The sequence below is a fragment of the Peromyscus eremicus genome, chromosome 7 (assembly GCF_949786415.1).
Source record: "Peromyscus eremicus chromosome 7, PerEre_H2_v1, whole genome shotgun sequence".
Taxonomy (NCBI): Eukaryota; Metazoa; Chordata; class Mammalia; order Rodentia; family Cricetidae; genus Peromyscus; species Peromyscus eremicus.
In genome coordinates this window covers 54,952,078-54,973,396 of record NC_081422.1, presented here as the reverse complement: position 1 = coordinate 54,973,396, position 21,319 = coordinate 54,952,078, and positions in this window count along the sequence as shown.

The window sequence follows — 21,319 nt, the reverse complement described above, 5'->3', positions numbered from 1 at the left end:
AAAATTAGACAGTCGGACTTAATGAAAATAGAAAATGTGCCCTGAGGGGTGACTCGGTGGTTAAGAGGGCCGGCTGCTCCTTGTAGAGGAGCCAGGTTCATCAGCACCCACATCATGGCTCACAACTGTCCTTAACTCCACTTCCAGGGATCTGATGCCCTCTTCTGGCCTCGTCACAGGCAGCGAATACACATGAATACACTACATGCAGGCAAAAAACACACAAAGTAAAACAGATCTTTTTTAAGAATAAAAAAAATACTATGCCTCAAAGGCAATATCATCAGAGTGTAAAGGCAATCAGAATTGGGAAAAATATTTGCAAACCATTTTTTTTCTGGTAAGAGATTGATATTAAGAATATACAGAGAACTCTTGTTGTTGTTGGGTTTTTTGTTTGTTTCTTTCTTTTGTTTTTTTTCTAGACAGAGTTTCTCTGTGTAGTTTTAGCTGTCCTCGATCTCGCTCTGTAGACCAGGCTGGCCTTGAACTCACAGAGATCTGCCTGCCCCTGCCTCCCAAGTGCTGGGATCAAAGGTGTGGCTTATATGGAGAACTCTTACAGCCCAACAACAAAACAGCCAGATTCATGAATGAACCAGGGACTTACATCGATGCTTTTTAGAAAAAAATATAAAAATGGCCAATAGCACAAGGAAAGGATGCTTCATGTTTGTGAGGAAAAGAAGATGACTGAAGGGCAGGGAGATTTTTAGAATGACAGATGTTTACATATCTTGATTGTGGTGGTGGTGGTGTCCTGAGTGAACATAAATGAGGCAGCATCAAATTGTACATTTTATGGACAGTTTACTATAGGTCAATTGTACGTGAAACTCTTAAACTACTTTCTATTAAACTACAAATGAAAGAAATTATTTTTTAAAGATTTATTGTTTAAGTATCCTTTGGTTTTGTGTGTGTGTGTGTGTGGTCTATGTGTGTATGTGGATGGGTAGTTATGTGCATGTATGTGCAGGTACCCACAGAGGCCATAAGAAGGCATCAGATCCCCTGGAGTCAGGCTTCAAAGCTTGTGATGAACCACCTGAGAATCGAACTCTGGTGTGCTTTTAATCAATCACTGAGCCATCTCTCCAGTTCCAACAAATAAATTTTTATAGTCATTATGTTGATTATAAGAGCCTAAATACAAAGGAGCCTATAGTATGGTTCCATTTATATTTAGTTTAAAAATGAAAAGATAATTTGTGAATCATCATGAGATAATATTACATGAGAACAGTAGGTATTGATGGGGTGTGGAATTGGCTAGTTAACTGTTCAGGGACATAAAGGAACATTCCAGGGTATCAGAAATATTCTACCTGTTGACACAGGTAGAGGCTATAAGGGTCTTGAAGGGCTAAAGCTCTATATGTGTACAATGAACAGATCTTGTGGCTTTATGTATATTAACCTTCAATTTAGAAGGGCAGTGGAGGGACCAGCGACATGTCTCAGCCAGTAAAACCTTTGTCTTGTAAGCATGAGGACTTGAGTTTGGACCTCAGACCCCCTGTAAAAGGCTGGACATCCATGGTGTAAGCCTGTAATTCCAGCAGTGATGGTATGGAAGGGGAGACAGGTGGAGCCCTCGAGGTTTGGTGGTTCATTATTCTAACCTAGCTGATGAGAGACTGTGATGGTTAGCCTAATTGTCAACTTGATCCACCCTAGTATCACAGAGGGAGAGTCCTCTCAGGGACTGTCTACATTAGGTTGGCCTGTGGGTGTGTTTGGATGTGATTGTCTTGATTGCCTTAACCATGTGGGGAGACTCACCCTCAGTGTGGGTGGCACCTTCTAGTAGTGGTCAAGATAAAGGAAGGAGGACAGCTTTGTCTTGATGGCTGTATCCTTGCTGGTGAGTTCATCTCTCCTATTGTGGCCATTGCTCATTGCTTTGCTGACATTAGAACCAGCTTCTTCAGGCTTCTAACATGAACTCAGTATCAGTGGCCCTTTTAGGAAGCCTCCAGGCCTTGGGCACCAGCTGAGCAACTCACAGATTCTTGGCCTCTCTGGTGTGCACCAGCACTGTTGGACTACCCTGATGGTCCTATAAGGCAATCTAGCAAATACTCATCCTATCAGTGGTGTTCTTCTAGAGAACTCTAATTAAAATAGAGATCCTGTCCTAAACAAAATTAGATAATGCCTCAGGAGTGGCACTCCAGGTTGTCCTTTGACTTCTGTGTACACACATACATGTGCATGCTACACAGATACCACATACACACATGCACACGAGCACACGAGCACACGCACGCATGCACGCAGGCATGCATACAAACAAAATCTGTCAGTCCATCCGTCAGTCAGTAGAGAAAAAGCAGAAAGACAATGGGTTGAATCTAACACTAGTCCTGATATGGCAATCAAAGTCCCTGGAGAGGCATGGGATTGTCCTTTGGGAGTGCCCAGGAGACAAAGATGCTTTTCAAAGAACAGCACAAGGCACACTCTCAGCAGTCAAGTGTCCGGCTGCAGAGCTGTGCAGAGTTGCAAGCGATTCTGAAACAGCCACTGTGTCCCCTCCAGCTGCTCTCTGTCAAGCATCTTGTGTCTAATGTCGTGAAAATGACTGGCCACTGTGAAAAGTTAAGACATCATAGTCTCAAAGGCTTTAGCAAGAGAAGGGTCCAGCACTCATTAATTCTTCCTATGTTAAAAATCTTGGATTAAAGTCCAGTCGCAGGAAAAACAAATCCCATTTGCTTCTGCTAGAAATGCAAGTGTAGGACTTGGTGTTTTGACCCTTTGCAGTGTGCAGAGGAGGCCATCTTCAGGCCTTCAGTTCAGGAATCATGGCGCGGGCCTGACAGCTTGCCTGTTCCTTGCCAAGAGCCAACAGGCCCTTCCGATCTCTGTTTTTATTATTTGGGAACTTACTTATTGTTCCCAGGGAGGCACTGTAAAGTGGAGTGTAGTATAAGCAGCCCTGACAATGTTTCCTGCCTCTCCGACTTTGATGGGGTCTATATATATTAGACACTTTTCTCCCTGCTATAAGGACAGAAGTCATTAACAAATGCAAAGGTTATGTGGCTTGTGATTTCAGCCATCATGGCAGGGAGCATGACACCAGACAGGAACCAGGGCAGATAGAATCTTTAAAGGCTCACCCCTAATAACCTATGTCCACCACTCTAGCCAGCTCCTAAAGGGTCCGCAGCCTTCACAATAATGTTCCAGACTAGAGACTCAATGTTCAAACGACCTGTTGGGGAGATTTCAGGTTGAAATCCTAACAGCCTGCCTGTCCTGCCACTTGAGCTCTTTGCACCTGTTGGGCTTAGCCAACTTCACAGGACTTGGTTTCTATCCCTTCAGTCTGTGTAAGGGTGTTTGTCCTGGCCATCCTAGTGTGGACCAAGAAGACTGGGGGAAGCCACGATGGCCATCCCATCCATCATGGCTGCTCGGCCTGAGACTCTGTTGACAACGCTTCCCCTATCTCTGGGTATGGGAAAGTTCCAGGTCAGGAGTGCAGACATGATGGTGCCTACTCAGGAACCTGAGGCAGGAGGACTGTTTGAGCTCAGGAGTTGGAAGCCATCCTGGACAAGACAGCTAGAGCCTCTTTCAGACCAAACCAGAGGACTGGGGTTTGGCTGGTCAGATTATCACTTGGCCTTGTAAATATGAAGACCTGAGTTGGACCGTTGGAACCCTAAGTAAAAATGCAGCATGTGCTGGGAGGCAGAGATGGAAGGACCCTTGGGTCCTCTTGCTGGCCAGCTAGTCTGACCTCGTTGGTGAACTCCAGGCCAGGGAGAGATGCTGTCTCTAAGAAAGTGGGATGGTGTTCCTGATGATAACACTCGTGACTGTCCCCTAGCCTCTACATGCATACAGATATACATGCCCCCCATACACATTCATACCTACACACGTAGGAATATGCACACATGCAGGGAAAAAAACACGAGAAAGCTAGAGTGGCTGAATTAATGTCAGACAAAAATGAATGCCAAGTCAAACAGTATGAACAGAAATAGAGACATTTATTTGTTTAAAGAGAAAATGTGTATGACCCCCCCAAAGCTTGGGTCACTGATTCTGTTGCTTGTGGAAGTGCTAAAGGCCACCAGGAAGGGACATCAGAAAGTAATCTAGAGAAACTGGGGCACCCCATATTTATACAGTAAAAATGATGTTCATTGACTCTTCTTCCTGTAACCCCCTCTGCCTTACAGTCATTCTCTGTTGGTAATTAATCATGACTAAGTTCAAAGGCAAACACAAAGCTAAACAAAACCACGCTGGTTTGTTAGAGCAGGAGGTTTTTAGTATGAATTTTGCCTGCTTCACAGAAACACAACCCAAGATTATAAATTCCTTCCTTTGGAAGCCTGTGGTTCCATTTCTAACAGTATTTAAAAATAAATACATTATAAATGTGTTATTATTGTCTGAACGATCTCTAGTGCCCATATCTCAAATGTGATCTTGCCACAAGCAAGCCACGGAGGAGATATTTTTGTGTGTTTCGATACTAACAAAGTGATTTTGGGACCATAAATGGTTCTAAAAAAAATGATGATTTTATGTGCTTTAATTTTTTTCCTCAAAATTTCCATTCCCTCCCACACTTATGCACACAAAACCCAAACCATAAAAAGGTGTTTTTCACTAGCTTCTCGCTCCTCCACTATGTTATACTTCCAGGCCAGGTTACAGTCAAAACAAAGCTTTGACTGACAGCGTAACTTATCACCTAGGCCACAAATCTTAGTCTTTGGAAGAAAAAAAATGAATCAATAGAGGTTGGGGACCACTGTCCTTGAGTGTTCTGGGTGGTCTGTCTTCTCTGAACACTGGCTTTGGATCTTGGTGAAGGAGTAATTTGGCAAGCAGAATCCTCACATGCCAGCTCTCTTCCTGGCCTACCAAGGATGCTGGCTCCCTCGTCAGCTTGAAGACATAGTGAAGAGAAGCCCTGTGTTGTTCTTGATTTTACCCCCTTTGTTTTGATTTTTATATGCACAATGTATGTTTTAACCCACATGCATGTCTCCTCTCCCATTATTTCACCATTTGTATCAAGTTGTTCTAAGGAGAACGTGGACTCTCGCAGACTACCTGGTTGATATTCCACGTATTTTTGGTAACTGTGGACCTTGGGCAAGGTCCTGTGTCTCCATTTCTTTGTCTGTACAGTGGGGTTGGGAAGAACATCTATCAGATAGGTAGTTTTGAAACTTACTTGAGTCCCATAAAAGGAGGTATTTAGGCCGGGTGGTGGTGGTGGCAGCGGCGGCAACGGCACACACCTTTTATCCCAGCACTCAGGAGGCAGAGCCAGGCAGATCTCTGTGAGTTCGAGGCCAGCCTGGTCTACAGAGCGAGATACAGGACAGGCACCAAAACTACACAGCTAAACCCTGTCTTGAAAAACAAAAACAAAAACAAAACAACAACAACAACAACAAAAGGAGGCATTTAGATACTGTTAGACGAGTTTACAAGCTGGGTACCCAGTATTTAGCTACTCTCCCCTCTTTGTGAACACATGCTCACCCATGCATAGGTACAGGGCAGTCTAGGGTGCTGGACTTCACTTTCCGCCTGCTTTGAGACATAGTCTCTTGGTCACTGCTGCATTTACCAGGCTGGCCAGCCTGAAAGCTGCTGCCAGGAATTCTCCAGGATTCTTTGCCTCCTATCTTACCATACATCTCACCACAGGAGTGCTGGGACCACAGGTATGCTGCTGCATCTGGCTTTATGCAGGTTCTAGGACCCACGCTCAGATCTGCACACTAGCGCAGCAAGTACTTTGGCCACTGAGCCATCTATCTCCCTAGCCAGGCACTTCCTGTCTGATGTCTCGGCGCCGTCTCCACCCAAGCCCAGCAGACCTGCATTAGAATGCCTCGGCGTTGGCACTGCGGCATTTTATGTCAGATAATTGTCATAGTATCCTCTGTCGGCAGCCTCCCTGCTTTCTACCCACTAGATGCTGCTAACGTGTCCCTCTAGTTATGACAACCAAGTGTCTGGAGACATTTGCAGATGTCCCTTTTGGGGAGGGCTGCCTGCACATAAAGTGAGAATCTCCAATTTAGAGCATAGTCACTTCTGTAGACACAGCACCGAGGACCCCGCTTCCTACTGAGGGAGCTGTTGGCATGCTGTCAACCTCTGGGCATGGGCTTGAAACGTCATGTTACAAGAGCCCCTTAAAGCATGTGTTTGGAAAGACCAGGATACTTTCTGAGGTGGTGGTGAGGTCTCCTTCATAGGAAGGCCTCTTTCAAGTATCGTCCTCAGGGCCAGCAAGATGGTTCAGAGGGTAGCGGTGCTTGCTACTAGCCTGATGAGCTGAGTTCGGTACCAGTGATCTCTATGGTGGAAGGAGAGAACTGACTCCCAACAGTTTGGCCTCCATAGTCCCATGCTATATAACATGGACACATGGACACACACACACGTACACACACACACAAAGACACACACTGGGGGGTGTAAATAATTAAAGTAGTGTCCTTGAAAACCTTTCAGCTTCTCTGGAAAATAGAGGGAATGAGAGGTCGTCTTAGGATATCAATCAGAGCTACCCTCAAAATCAAATCCCAGCCTGTGCAGCCTGAAGAATTCACTGCTGCTCATCAAAGGGAGAGAGAAGGCAGGATCCAGTGCCACGCGTGTGGGGATGTGTGCTGTGTGAGATGGGCTAGCCATGACCCTTGTCCAGACCTCTGCCCTTTGCTGAGAGTGAGCTCTGGTGGCTTAGCTAGCAGACTCGCAGGCCCACATGTGGTGATGGTGGGCTGCTGGTGTTTCATATTCACCTTCTAGAACAGTTGGTTTTCTTTGTTAGTGACAAAGAAATCCCAGCCTGAAGACACCAAGTCCCTTGCTACCAAGCAGCAGAAACCTGTAGTCAAACCTCTTTATTATTGTTGTTATTGTTCATGTACAGTTACATAAGTAACTGTGTGTATGTAGGTATGCAGTGTACTTTGGGCATATCTCCCCATACCTCTGCACCCTCCCTCCCTCACCCACTCCTTCCCCAGAGTCCCCTGAGTCCTCCAGACAGTTCTGTTTTTACTTTCATGCCATCAGTACAAATGCAGCTTTGCCTATCTAGAAGGTCTAGGACCTACAAATTAGAGAAAACAGGAAATTTGTCTTTCTGGGACTCAGTTCACCTAACGTGATGATCTTTACTTATGCACATTTTCCTGCAAATGACATGACTTCATTCTTCTTTATGGCTGAAAAATTCCCTTGTTTGTGTGCACCACATTTTCCTCATCCATTCTTCTGTTAATGGACACAGATCAGTTCCATTCCTTCGCTGCTGTGAACAGGGCTGCAGTTGATACAGATGGGCCAGTGTTTCTGATGTGCTGACTTTGGGTAAACACTGAGAAGTGGAATAGCTGGGTCATAGGGTAGGTCTATTTTTAGTTTTCCAGTCAAAATTCTTCACCTAGAGATGAGTGTCCTCCGTCAGCTCGCCTAGTGCCTGTTCCTCTGTTGCTAGAGGTTGACGGCTCACTTAGGGATTGTCCCATGTGTGTCCTAATTAGATTTAGGTGCTTATGTTCCACACTAGCCATAACCACTGTCCATCTTTAGCCTCCCACTGACCTGCAATGTGATGGGAAGGGTCTTTTCTCACAATGTTCTCAGGACAATAATGTCACAGCCCTGCCTGTGTTCGCTCCTATTTCTGCCCCCATCTCCAACCAGTAACTCCCATATCCTGTCTTTTCCTGGTTAGGCTGACAAAGTTCCTGTGAGGCGTTAGCAAACCTTTTAAACTAGAGTTGAATTAAGCCTGTAGACCACAGCCAGGATTTCCTTACGAAGTTTCTTAAAATCCAAATTTGCTGGAGACTAATTACTTTTAAACTGGTAAGTTTCTGTGGTAGTGGCACACGTCTATAATCCTAGTGCCGGACTGCAAAGTTACACACAGGAGAGAGGGAGAAAGAGAGAGGGGGTGAGGCAGGCAGGCAGGTGGAAAAAAAAAAAAAAAATATATATATATATATATATATATATATATATATATATATACCTAATTTAAAAAAAAAAACAGCAGCAATAGAAAAAAAAAATCCTCAAGCGCCAAACAAAACAAAACAAACAAACAAAACCCACATTAGTTCTATAAGTAGCAATATACCTTCAGTTCAGTTCCAGAACTCCACAAAAGCCACAGATAGAGAACTTAAGACAGGGCCGGGGAATGGCTCAGTTGGAAAAGTGCTGGCAACTGGGAGGACCTGAGTTCAATCACGTAAGAAAGCCAGGCATAGTCCAGCGACGGTGAGATGGGAGGCTGAGCGGGCGGCTCCCTGGAGCCTGCTGGCCCGCTGGCCTAGCAGCGAACCTGGCGGAGTTAGTATAGTGAGAATCTCGGTGTCAAAGCAGAAGAGTCGGAGGACAGCGCTTGAGGTGGCCTCTGACTTCTACATGCACACCTGCGTGTGTGTGTGTGTGTGTGTGTGTGTGTGTGTGTGTGTGTGTGTGTGTGTATGCGCTCACCCACCACCGTGCGAAGATTTATACACACACAAAGAACTTAGGGCAAAAAAGGGCTAATACCTAATGTAAAGGTCCTTTCCTGGAATTGAATGTGCGGACTGTTGTTCAGAATGCACTGGCTTTTGGAGGTCCTGTGTCTTTTTCTCCTTGACCCACCAGTAGTTTATTTTACAAGGTTATGGTTTGAACCGTAAGTCCGTGGGTCACCTGACTCTTCCTTGGCCTGTCCCTCTTTCTTTTTAACGAGCCCGTGTGGGTCCACTTTAATTTGCTACTCTATATTATAACCTTTGGCTTTGATATGCATTATAACCCTTTGTCTTTTTATGTTTATGTTAGCTTTACTTCTAGGTATAGGTCTGGGTAAGTGTCTGCTGTGCGTGTACAGGTGCCCTTGGAGGCCAGCTGAAGTTTCCGGAAGTTGTGAGCTGCCCAGCATGGGTGCTGAGAACCAAACTTCAGTCCTCTGGAAGAGGAGCAAGTGCTGTCAACCACCTAGCCATCTTGGCAGCCCTGGATTGTCTTTATGGTTTAAACACCCACACATAACAAACAAACAGGCAAACAAACAAAACTCCAACATCTGTGGAAAGCACACGGAGAGAATGGAGGTCATAAAATGTCGGAGGACAAATGAGTTACACAGTCTTTGAGCCTCCTCCTGAGTAGCAAGGAGAGCGCATCCTGTGTTCACCCTCTGTTTGCCTCGTGTGCTGCTCACATGGAAGACACATCATGTAGACACAGGGGCCCTCAGGAGGAGGCCACGGAGCCCCTGCTGGATGTGTTCATCAGTTTGAACAATGCAGGAGGGTTAATGAGTACAAGGCCTAATGGGGATGGCAGGAACATCAGCTTGCAGCCAGTGGTGGCCTCTGGCTAGATCCTGGGATCACAGAGGAGGGTAGTGGTGAATATGGCTCCCCATGCCCAGGACCTAAGTATTTATCCTCATGGTATCTCTGCATGACAGGGACTGCTGCTATTCTCTTTATCACAGGAGGGAATAGAGGTTCAAAGAAGCCTCCAAGCAGAATCCCAAAAGCCACGTAAGAATGATTCAAGGGGCAGGTCTAAAAATAAATAAATAAATAAATGAAAAGGCACATTGAAAGGGCTGGCAAGATAGCTCTGCATGTACTACTTGTCACCAAGACTGACAGTCTGAGTTCTGTCCTGAACCCACAGAACCGACTTCTGAAAATTGTGCCTTCATCCTCCACGTATATGCTGTGGCACCTCCATAAGTGAATAAAAGAATAAATAAATAAATAGATAAATAAATGTAATAAAGAGTTATCCAAAGGAGGGAAGGAGAAGTAATTCAGGATGAGGGACCAGCAAACACAAAGACTTGAAGCAAATGAATGAGATGGCCTTTGTATGCCCAGGGGACAGTGGGCGCTGAGGCCCTTCAGCCTCATTTGCAAGGTCTGGAAATCATGTGACCTGCTCTCTTGGAGAAGTCACCTGGGCCTCCCCTCCCTGTACCTCCAGCGCTCCTCCCTCCTCAGGTGGTGGGGCCACTTGATTGTGTAATGCTGTCCCGTGACTGGGGAGATTGACTCAGTCTGAACGTGGTTGTTTATGTGGCTCTGAGCTTAGGCTGGAAGAGGGCACTAAGAGCTGGGGTCTCTGGGAAAGTCGGGGCTGGCAGGATCTGCTGATCTCTCAGTCTTCCAAGCCACATCTCAAGTGATATTGGGCAAGTCACTTCTGCTCCATGTGTTTGCTCTGTCTCTTGTTTATCCTGAAAGCCAGAATGTGGCTGTTCCCAGAAGCAGAACCTACCAGAGAGCCCACTGAAGGAGAACACCAGTTACTGTAACACCAGTTACCACAAGGCACTGCAGGTGATACATTGCATTTCCATTGAAGGCCTCGAATCCCTTAGTGACAGTTCGGGCAACTCCAACCTTTGGCCCACAGATAAGATCAGATGCAGCCCGACACAAAAATCATAAGCTTACTTAAAACACTATGTAGTGATTTGTTGGTCTGATTTATTTTTGTAACTCAGCTGCCCTGTTCTTGAGTGTGAACTTTACAGATGACAACATCTAGTTGCCGTGTCCAAATATTGGATACACCTGCACAGTCCCGCTTGTCAAGTTTCCCGAAGTTGTCGTCATTGGCCTCTGCCTCTGTGTTCAGATTTGTCAGGTGGTGGTTGTACTAGGAAGCCCATCATGGCCTCCGCCCTGTGTAACATCAGTTTGTAGTACATGGTATAGATAAGACCAAACCAGAGACAGGATGCTTTTCTGCAAATGAGGCATGGTTGCTTTTCCCCAGCAAGGAAAGCAGGCGGAGTGAGAACAAACAAAACCTGGATCCCTGATGGAGCCCCATGCCTTGCCCCATGCCTTCTTTGCAAGGGCTGATCCCCAGCATCAGACAGGGAAGGTTGGTGATTATATTGAAATATTTGCTAATAGGCAAGGCTTTCCCTTCCTCCATTCTTTCTCCTCTACTAAAGCCTTTCTAAAAAACAGGGCAAAAGCTGAGAGAGTAAGTGGCCTTCTCTGTGCAGCCCAATTACCCCTTGTGTCTTTGTTACTGTAGACCTGCCTGTTAGGTGCCCCTCGCCCCAGGGTGATCCGGCCTGATTGACTTGCCCATTGTCCTTCCCCTGGAGCTAGAACCCTGGAAAAGCAGCATGTTGGGTTGGAAGGGGCCCCGGTTAACAAATGCTATAGCATGCCAGGCGCTGGACAGTTTCGTCTCTCCAAGATGTGTACGTCCAACGACAGTGACTTTGAAAGGACTATGGCTGTGGAATTGGAGACAGATGCTTAGCTTGCCATGGGTAGATATTAAATTATATTAAACTATGCAAACTGCGTTTCTCATGCAAGGCTTGCTTCAACCTTACGTCAGCCATCACATTTGCATCTCTATAGAGAATGAAATAAAAGCAGTGTGTAGCTTGCTCATTTCTATTCATAACTGCGAGCTGCGAGCTTTGGTTATTCTTGCCGCCCTCTACCCTGCACGGTGCAGGCCAGATGATTGCTAAACTTTCAAGGGGTTTCAGTTTCCTGCCTGCCCCTTTGTCAACTTGTGTTTATAAGGTCCAGGGATTGAAAGGGTTAGATTGATCATATAGGACTCATTGGAAGGCAACTAGTCCTCTGTGGCAATCCTGGTTTATGCCTGTGGGCCCGATATGATTATTAATAATATAATAACCTTATATATATTTCCTCTTAAAAGGGACCTAGTTTGATGGTAAGTTACAGGTACCCTGTTCAGGCCTGTCAAGTGCTTCTGAGTTAGCAGGGGTGGACAGTTTGTCACGAGTAATTTTAAAGTGAGTTAGAGACCTGAGGTAGAGGGAGTAGCTGTCTAGAGGGGAAAGGAGCCACCCAGGGCTGATATTCACTGGGGAAAGTTAGGCAGGTTTAGGGTGATTCAGAGGATGGAGATGGCTCAAAGTAAGGGGTGGGGGTGAGAGCAGAGAGGAGGGTCTTGAGCATCGAAGAAGTCTCCTCTGAGGAGCTGAGAGCCTGCTGGAGAGTGGGGAGGACAGATGTAGGGACTGGAAGGGCAGATGGGGACCACATACTTCACCTAGAGGCCAAAAAGAGCATAGGGGTTCTGGCATGGAAAAACCCAAGGTTGAAAGGAAGATTTAGGGGTGGGGAACTGACTCAGTGGATGAAGGCCAGCCGTAGGAGGACTGGAATGCCAATCCCCAGAGCCCAAGGAAAACCCAGGCAGGGTGGTGGCGAATGCCAATCCCCAGAGCCCAAGGAAAACCCAGGCAGGGTGGTGGCCATCTGTAATCTCAGCTCTCTGGATGCAGAAGAAGGGTAGCCCTAAGACAAGCTGGCTAGTAAGAGTAGCTAGAATTGGTGAGCTTCAGGATACTGTGCCTTAGTACCTAAGGTGGGGAGACATTCATGAAGACAACCTCCACGGGCATGTGCACCATGTATATGTAACCCCCCTCATCTGTGTGTGTGCACATGTGTGTGAGTGCACACACACACACACACACACACACACACACACACACACCCCACAGAAAAGAAAAGAAAAGAAAAGAAAAAAGAAAAGAAAAGAAAAGAAAAGAAAAGGAAGATTCAGTCTATCCTTGGTGGTCACTCAACCACCTGCCAATGGCCGACAGGATTTGGCCCATGGAGACTGCCTCTGCCTGTTCTCCACTAGCTAGCCACTGCCTGACCCTCTCCCATGTCCCATGCCATTAACTAGGGCAATTAAAGATTTTTACACACGACTGCGTGTGGCAAATGGATGTTCTGCTCTCTTGATTTCCGCTAAGCAGAAGCTTCCAGCCAAGAGTCGACATGAGCCTGCTGTTTCAACAGGGGTTGGAATGATTATTTCAACATGATTTTTGACAGGAAAATAAAACCCAAAAGGACTCATTTCCAGGAGCCTGTGGTGAAGTCAGAACACGCTCTGTCCTCCAGGGGCTGTCAGGGAAAGACGGTGGGGTGTTTATCCACGCTTTGGGTGGGTGATCATCTTATTCGTATCTGCTGGGCTGTCTGGATCAAAGTAAGTGCTCCATGTGCCTGCTCCCATCCTCGTCCCCTCCCTCCCTCCGCCCTCCTTCCCTCTCTCTCTCTGTCCTTCCTCCCTCTATCTCCTCCCTCCATCCTCCCTTCCCTCCCTCTTTCCCTCCTCCCTCCTTTTTCTCTTCCCTCCTGCCTTTCCCTCCCTCCTCTCTCCTCCCTCCTCCCCTTTCTTTCCCCCTCTCTCTCCTTCTTCCTCCTTCTCCCTCCCTCCCTCCCTCCCTCCCTCCCTCCCTCCCTCCCTCATTGCTCTCTCTCTGTCGCTTTCTCTTTTCCCTCTGTTTTTCTTTATCTTTCCCTACCCATCTCCCTCCTTTTCCCTTTTCTTTTTTCATTTTAGGGGATTTAATTTTGCTTCTGAGACAGGGTCCCGCTATGTGTCCCCAGCCGGCCTGGAACTCGCTGTCCTGTTGCTTCTGCCTGCTCAATGCTGAGGTTACAAGTATGCATCAGCCTGCCCGATGCTTTATTACTTTCTAGTAAGGTCATTCCCTGCCACCTCTAGCGTTCTACCCTAAGCAAGACGCTGTCATTTTCTGACCTCACCACAGTGCCGTCCTCAAGGCCAGAGGAAGAAAATAAGCCTCAAGGAGGTTAGGGACCAGTTGTATGTGTTGCTGGGGCCCAGCTGGACTCTGCCTTCAGAGTTCCTGTTTTGGTGAGCGCTGGTGGAGCTTGACAGCTTCAAGATTTTTGTGTTTTAAGACTCCTAGAGTAATCATTCTTAAAGTGTAGCAGGTGGAGGTCCTCCTGGAGATGAGAGCCCCCAACACCCCTAGAGTGGGTCTGAGTGTTCGAATCTGATGGGGCACGGTGCTGATGGCTGCAGTGTATGGTCGGAGCCGCTTCCCTGGGGGCCACTGGAGCTCATCCAAGCCAGCAGCTGCTGGACGATGGGCTTCTGGACTTGCAGTGCTCAGCAGGCTTGAGTCTGCTTAGTGGAGGCTGTGATAGGATTAGAGATGGTAGATGGCGTGTGGTCAAGTCCCAGCCACCCCTTCCTCCCTCCCAACTTGGGCTAGACATCACTCGCCAGTACACTTTTTAGCTGTGCCCTGGCTCAGAGACCCTTTCCTGTCCCTGTAGCCCTCATCAGCACCACCCAAATAGTGTTGGGTCACGGGCTTTTGTATTTGTTGAATTAGACAGATGAAGAGTACATTCAAAAGTCAATCCTCTGAAATGTCTGTGGAACTTGTGTCTCAAGTTCATTGGGGAGTTCTTGGTCTTGGCTACAGGTTAGAATAATTTGGGGAGTTTAAAAAACTCCATCAATACTTTTCAGCCAATTGTATGCCAGTGTCTGGAGGTGGAATTGTGGCTAGAAAGCCTTAAGCACATTGTGCGTGATTCTAAGGTACAGACAGAACTGGGAATGTGGGTCAGTGGCACCTGCCTGGAGCACGTGCTGCTAGACACTCTGCTGCCAACTCATAATACTCCCTCCTGAAGATCCTGTTGCTCAGCAACCCCTCCCTGCATCCTTTCCCATCAGGCAGAGCGGAAGGGAAGCCCCAAAGCCCATGCACTTACCAACTTTTGCCTTAGAGGCCTCCCGAGAGGAAGCTGGAATGAGTGACAGCTACCAGTCTCAGGATTGTCAGGAGGAAGTCACAGTCTTGGAGCAGAGCCTAAGGCACTGAATGCCTGCAGTAGCAGCTGTCATTTATCGACAGCTTACCTCCTGGAGTTTGCCACGCCTGGGAGGTGAGTGGAGTCCCCTGGAGAGGACGTGTCTTTCAAGCCTGCATTCTACCCTGTTGTTGGTGCTCATCTACTTTCTCCTTCGTGGCCACATCTCATGCTTCATGAAAAGGACCCCTTTTGGAAGTCACCGGTTCTTCCTCAGCAGCACTTAGCTTTGGTCCGAGGACTCCGTTGAGCATTTTCTCTGCTTTGCATGGCTGAATGCACTTGTCTTTGTTATATTGCTTCTGTTTCCTTTGCTCATATTGTTGCTGTCTCCTGCCTGGACATGGAGACATTCCTGAATGTCCCTAAGCACCTCTCAGTGCGTTATCCTTCCCTTGGGATGGACCTCTTCTTCCAGGATGGCTCCCTTCCCCAGATCTGTGGTACTGGCCTGACTTATCTCCTGAGTTTCAACCCCTCCACAGCAGCTATGAACAGAACTTTCTTTTGTGTTCACCAAATTGACCTTATCCCTGACTTTGTGGTGTGTGTGTGTTTCACTGGGAATTGAACCCTAGGGTCTCACACATGTTAGGCAAGCATTCTGTCACTGAGTTACATCCCCAGCCCATTTCCCTTGTTTTTATTAGAATATGACCATCTCTTCTAATCTCCCAGGTGTGGGACCCCAGCTGTGCAGAGCCCTGCTTTCTTGCCAGTAGCCATGGCTGGTTCATTTCCCCTCCCAGCTTCCTCTCCCACCTGTCATCCTTGTCTTGGCCTCTGCTGCCTCCTTGTTGACAACTTTCCAGCAGCCACTTAATTCATCTCCCTTCTCTCTGTTTCTTTCAAGAGTCCTGTTTATAATACGGGGTTTCTCTTCTACCTGGCTGCAGACATTTATTGAGTGCCTCTTATGTTCCAGACTCAATGCTAAGTACCATATGTTTAAAAAGGTAGCCTCACACCATCCTTAGAAATCAGTGGACACTGTCATCATCATCATCATCATCATCATCATCATCATCATCATCATCATCTCTATTTTGCCCCTGAGGAGACACCTTGGAGGTAGTCAGGGACATTGTAAATGGTGGTACAGAAGTCCCAGTTGACTTGGGGATCTCAGTCTTTAATTATATGCGTTGTCCTCAGCTGCCACATAAGCTTGCTTGTTCCAGCCATGTGGCTGTCTACTCGTGAAGACCGAGCTCCTTGGGTTAGTCCGTGGACTTTTCTAAGCCTATCCTAGCCCACTTTTGCAATCTCATCTCTTTGCATCCTTCTCTGGAGGAGTCGGTTCAATGCATAGGATCTTCTTTATTTCCTCTAATTTTTGTCTAAATCCTTGGTGACATCCAGCACCCTAGAGGCAACACGTCTCCTCATACTTTAGCCTTCTTGATCCTTCTGTGCTGTCTGAATCCCATAAGTCCTTGCAGTACAATGGCATGTGTTTTGAATCCCTTTGGTGATTTTTAATATGAATCTGTTGTTGAGATTGCTTTTTCAGGTATTCCAGTGTTCGTCCCCAGCAGGGTCATAAACCCTCTAGGACCACAAGTGTGTCACTGACTTAGTTCAGTGTCCCACAGTGCCTGAGAGGTGAGCATTTTGATTTCATCCCCTCATCAGTGACAGCTGTCTGTATGTAAGATGATGTATGTGGGGCTATGAGACTCCTCCACCCCATCCCCTGGGAGCTGTTCTGCTAAGGTACCCAATCCCCTAACAGCCCTCCACACAGCTGTAATCGCTCACTAGATTAGTTTTCCATCCTTCCTGGGAATCATTTTTCTTCGTCCGTTTCTGGTTTTAAAGTTTGAGTAAAATGGAGACTTGGCCGTCCACCAGGGAGGTTTCGGAGAGAAATGAGCAGTGAGACCTCCCCAGCCAAACCTGGCTGCAAACCTCAGACTGACTGCAGAGGACTACAGATGACTTTCCCGTGGGGTGGGCGGGACCCTGGAGATGCTCAGCGGTTCCCGCATTTGCTCAGGAGCCTGGGCCAGCGCTAAGAGCGAGTCTCAATGCAGCCCTCAAATGGTCCCCTGGCCCGGATCCTAGTCAAGCCGCTATGATAAGGGTGACAGTGGGGATATGCCTCACACTGAACAGCACTCAGTGCTAAGCAGCACCACGTGAACAGACTCAGCACTGATGCCCAATGCACTAAGACATGACACTTAGGATTTCTCCATGCTTCATCTTTGGCTCTAGGTCAATGTCCTAGAGTCTTGTTATTCGAAAGAAGAATTGCCGAGGTTACTGAAGCTTAGTCTGGCTGGGTTCTGCCTTTTGTCTCTCTTTAGTAGGTCATAAAAATGACGCTCCTGTCTCTAGTCTGCAGACTTAGGTAGCGTTTCTCACCACATTTGGCTTAGCCTAGTTGGCTACCAGAATTAATAACAACCTGGCTACTCAAATCATCAGTGCTAAGGTCACTGCAGAGGGAGCTAGAAATAAATAGCCTGCCACCTCCACATTCTGGCTCGGGGGTGAATCTCTCTCTCTCTCTCTCTCTCTCTCTCTCTCTCTCTCTCTCTCTCTCTCTCTCTCTCTCACACACACACACACACACACACACACAACCGCCCCAGCACCAGGGGAACCTATGATAGTGTGAGGCTATTGCTTCCTTAGTCACCTGTTCTGTTGCTCTGTGGGCTTGCTGGATCTGGTTCCTCTTGTCACTCATTCTCACAGAATCCAAGACGTGGGCCTGAGTGTGGCCATGCTTAGAGAGACCCCCACGAACCTATTCAGACCATCCCAGTCCTCTGCCAGGACCTGCTGTATGGTGCCCTTTAGGTACTTCAGAAAACGTGCATCCTTCTGACTTTTGGATCGTTTCTGCACTGTCCCCCAGGGGCTTCCATGTACAGGGTTTGCTTTGCAGTGTCCAATCCAGTGGCTTCTCTGGAAGCTGTGGGTAATTATTACCCTGTGGAATGTTCTACATAGAGTTTGAGCTGGAGGAACTGCCTTAAGAGGCAGACATGGCCTGGTGATGAGGTATCTAGAGCCATGTCTGCTGTGTTCCATAATGTAAGTTATAGAACTTACCCTCTATACTAGGAGCTCTTTTTTTACGTCAGGAAATGCCCATCAATTACATTTACGTGCATTGATCTGTGGCAGAGGGTAGAAGAGCTATAATGCTTGTGGATGGACCTAACAGGACTCAGTCTAGGGAAGTGCTAGGAAACGGTGACATCTGTAGGGGGATATGTGTAGGTATAGCTTTCTGTCACCAAAGATAAAAAGACAACCGAGCAATACTGAGTTTAGTGCAGGGCAGCCTCAGGGGTGTGGAAGAGTCTAGTAGGTGGAGGCAGGCAGGGGGGACATTTGTCTAGCTGATAGTTTAAACAGGTGCTATGGTTTGTACAGATGTTCTTCAGAGGTCTGTGTGTTAGGTCCAGGGAGATGTCTCAATCAGTAAAGTGCCCGCTGAGCAAGCATAAGCACAATCTCCCAGCACCACATTAAAAAAAAAAAAAAAAAAAAGATAAAAAGCTGGGTAAGGATCCCTGGGACTTGCTGACCAGCCAATATAGCCAAATTGGAGTCAATTAGCCCCAGGCTCAGTGAGAGACCCTGTCTTAAGAAATAAGGTAGAGCCGGGCAGTGGTGGTACATACCTTTAATCCTAGCACTCAGGAGGCAGAGGCAGGTGGATCTCTGTGAATTCGAGGCAAGCTTGGTCTACAGAGTGAGTTCCAGGACAGGCACCAAAGCTACACAGAGAAACCTTGTCGAAAGAAAGAGAGAGAGAGAGAGAGAGAGAGAGAGAGAGAGAGAGAGAGAGAGAGAGAGAGAGAGGAAGAAGGAAAGTGGAAAATGACTGAGGAAAATACTCAATCTTTGGTTACACACACACACACACACACACACACACACACACACACACACACACACGTGTGCATGCATAGCAATGAAAATAGTTTCACACAAGGTCCACATGTTAAAGACTTGGTTCTGAGAGTGGCACAATATATTGGAAAGTATAGGAGCCTTTAGGAGATGTGAACCCAGCAGCCCAAAGCAGTGGGTCTTGGCACTTCTAGAACTGTGAGATGAATTAAACATCTTTGTATTCTGTAAGCCTCAGACACTGCTTTATAGTGATGGAAATCTGACTTAAACAAGGGACCAGAGGGAAGATGGGACTAAATGAGGCTTTCTGATCCTATTGCATGGACCCATCCATGTTAGATATGCTGAAGGAATCTGTGCTTGTAGGTTGTGGGTAGTAGGTGGCCAGGAGGTGAGGTTGGGCCCTGGCTAGTCCTTTAAAGAGGTAGGTTGGTTGCTTCATGGGTCGTTGTTTTGTTTTTCCTTCCTCAGATGAAGTGTAAAAAGGCAGGTTGAGACTGAACGGGGGAGACCTTATATTGCATGTTAGGCATGACAGAATCTGCCATGTCAGCAGCAGAGCCTCTGGGATGGGATCAAATCATGAAGGCTCCATCCTAATCAATGGGTGAATCCATTGGTAAATCCATGCTCCAATGGTGTTATTTAGAGGTGGTGGAAAGTAGGAGGATGGCGGCCCCTGGGAGCATGTCCTTCCAGGGTGCTCCTTGCTTTCACTCTACGTTCTGGCTGCCTTGAGGTTTGCAGCTTTCCTTCACCATCCAGTTCCACTAATGTTTGCGTTCCCTCGGGCTCAAAGATGCAGAGCCAAGTGACCATGATCAAAGCCTCTCAGACTATGAGCCTGAATTCCTCTTCCTTTCATTTAAGTTTCTCATTCATTTTGTCCCAGAAATGAAAAAATGGTGAATATGAATACTGATAATAGTTATCAATTATTGAGTACTATGAGCTGAATGCTTCGCATGTGTGTGATATCTTTCATATTAAATAACCCCACAGGATGAACACACTTAACCAGTAATGCAAACTAGGTTTCTTCATGCGAAGAGCCTCCATAGAGTCAGAGTTCATAAATGGTGGAACCATATTTGGACCCAGGCTGAAGGAGGAGGGGCTTTTCACTACGGATTCTGAGACCTGAGCTAAGAGAGTTATAATCAAATTGAAACCAGGAAGACTTGATGGTCGTCAGGTTTAAGGGGAAAGCAGACTGGAAAGGAGAAGTAAAGGCTCTGGAGCCTTGGATATCAAGAGAACATCGGAGCTTCCTCTGGACACCAGCTTTCACAAAGAGGGGGTGATCCTGAAGGGTCAGGTGTGGAGACATTGAGATGAGTTTGAGAAATGTGACAAGATGGTGTCAAAAATGCTAAGTTTTCTCTGTTTACATTTTGAACAAGCTGTGGGCATAGGGGTGCGGACTATGGGAAAGAGAAAGCATGTGAAGGTAGGGTTGGTGGTCTGGTGGAAGTCCCAAAAAGAGGGAATACAGAGAGGAATACAGAGGAGCATGAAGGTGGTAGTCAGTGGGACAGCTGCTTCGTAGGTGGTCGGGATTGCCGTGTGTTTCAGAGTTGAGGGAGGTGTCCTGCGTGAACTCGGGAGAGCTCAGTTCAACTCACTGTGAACTGAGCTGTGAATGACGGTGCTTCCAGGTGTCTGGCCTTGTGTCTGGAGCAGGGGCTTGAGAAAGACAAGTTTCTGCTTTGGAAAACCACAAGAAAGTATCTTAAAACAAACCTAGGCTGGCATGTGTGCACGCGTGCATATGTGTAAAAGGAGCTTGGTAGCCTGGTGCATTCTGCCTCTTTGTAGCTGGCTAGGTATCCCTGGCACCCAAGAACCCAGATGAGGAGGTGAGTTGGCTTTAGATGGAGTTCATCGATCTTGCACTCATGATACACCACCATCCCTGGATATAAAACTTCACATACAACCCAGTTATTTACACGACCTGCTCAGTATTTCACAAATCAGAGCAAAGCTCTTTTTTTAAAAAATCTCAATTGACCAAAACTTGTTTGAACATCTTTACAATCTGACTTGAGTAGTATCAAGTTTAATCAACTAGCATAGAAGTTCCCTTCATAGATTCACTGTATCAGTCACTTCGTCGAAAAGCAACTCATGTCGCCCAACATCCACCAGTGATGGATCAAGAAGCGAGTGGTCTCCCCAGGCCTTTTATGCTGGTGCCAAGGTACATTAGAGTCAGATTCGAGGATGTAACTCGGCCTCTTACATGTAAACTCCCACACAGCCACTCTCTTTCAGCCTTTTCTCTTGGGACCTTTCCTGCCTGGATTGTTGTGGTTTACCATTTCCTCCCCAAGATGGCGTATTCAAGACATAACAGGGAAGCTGCACAATGAAATCTCAGCAACATGGCTGTCTTGCCAAGGCCTGAACCATGACGATACCTGTTGACATGCCAATGTGGATGGTGGCAATTAGTGACTGCTGAGAGAGGGAGAATTAGTCTTTTCCAGGGTTCACCCCACCCCCAATTCGTTATCCAGTACCAAAAAGTCAGCCCTGAAAGCATACACATATACTGAGTAGACTCAACAAGTTGTATTTATATACTTATTCATTTATCTACACATATAAAACAATAATAATATATAACAATAATAAAGAAAAAGAGGTTATGAATTTGAGAGAGAGAGCTGGAGGATTGGAAGGAGTTGGAGGGAGGAGGGGGCCAGAAATTATATAAATATAGTACACATATATGATATTTTATA